This window comes from Gavialis gangeticus, unplaced genomic scaffold (genome assembly GCF_001723915.1).
Source record: "Gavialis gangeticus isolate Ggan-Ray unplaced genomic scaffold, GavGan_comp1, whole genome shotgun sequence".
Taxonomy (NCBI): domain Eukaryota; kingdom Metazoa; phylum Chordata; order Crocodylia; family Gavialidae; genus Gavialis; species Gavialis gangeticus.
Genome location: NW_017728992.1, coordinates 183,300,896 through 183,301,946, shown reverse-complemented (window position 1 = coordinate 183,301,946; position 1,051 = coordinate 183,300,896). Strand labels below are relative to the sequence as shown.

The window sequence follows — 1,051 nt, the reverse complement described above, 5'->3', positions numbered from 1 at the left end:
TACAGGAGTTCCCTCCCTCTTCCCCGTCCCCATCCTCCGCCCTATTAAAACAAGTCGACCCCATAACGTGGAGTAAAGCAGCAGCAGAAAAGAAAAAGTCAGGACGTCTGGGAAATATTACCGGTTTGCTTTTGCTGCTGCTGCTCGGGAAGCCCAGGCATCACCAAAGAGCCTCGAGACTGATGCATCTCTACAGACATCTCCCAACTTTCAGAGCCTGCCTCGCAACTTCTTTAGGCTCCCGGCGAGCTGGGTTTGAAACAGGATCTTCAGCTCGATCGCGAGAAACCAGCCTCTAATTTATTATTTCCAAGAGATTTTTTTTATTTTTTTTTAAGAAACGTTGGGCTGGAAACTTAAGGAGAAAAAAAAAAATTGGGGAGTAATAATAATAATAATAAAAGAAAAAAAGTGGGGAGAAAAAAAAAAATGAGCAGAGCTCAGTAATTTTCAATTTTTTTTTTTCCTTCGAATCTTTCCCCTTGTCCCCCCAACCGCCCCTTGGGGGGAAAAACACAAAACCCCCCAACAACAAAGTGCCATTTGATCTATTACCTCAATCTTGGAAACTATTCAGCGGGAGCTACAGCCGGCCAGACCACACAGCGGGCTGAGGACCCTTGATGACCAAAGGGGAGCAGGACAAACAAGGTAGGTGATTGATTGATGGCGGCGGGGACGGGGGATGCAGGCTGGAGGGGCGGGGGGCCAACACGAGGGGCTTGGAAACCCCGACTTGGACGGGACAGAAAGCGGCGAGGTGTTTCTAAACCACGTCCAGGAAGCCCCGGGGATGCGTGCGGAGATCCGTTTCGATGGGTGTCTGCAGATCTCCCTTGGGACCTGCTCCTATGCATCCCCGGGGATCTCTTTCCGGACCCGCTTCCTGTGGATCCCCGGGGACCGGGTCCGAGGCCGGTCCCTCTCCACCCCCGCCTCGCGGGCTGTGGCTGAGCGGGGCCGGGGGCTCCTGTGGATCCCGCGGCCCGCCCCGCAGGTTGCACCGTCCCTGCCCCGGGGCCAGGTGCGCCGGGCTCGGCTCGGCTCGGCT

The 1,051-nt window shown here is 54.8% G+C and overlaps 1 protein-coding gene across 1 annotated transcript in view; it reads left to right on the top strand.

Moving 5' to 3' along the window:
- The first annotated feature begins 497 nt into the window (after positions 1-497).
- HAS2 (hyaluronan synthase 2) overlaps positions 498-1,051 on the top strand; it is a 32,941-nt gene continuing 32,387 nt past the window's right edge. The window contains exon 1 of the mRNA XM_019528114.1: positions 498-651. The gene's annotated coding sequence lies outside the window, so the exon portion shown is untranslated. The remainder of the gene's footprint in view (positions 652-1,051) is intronic.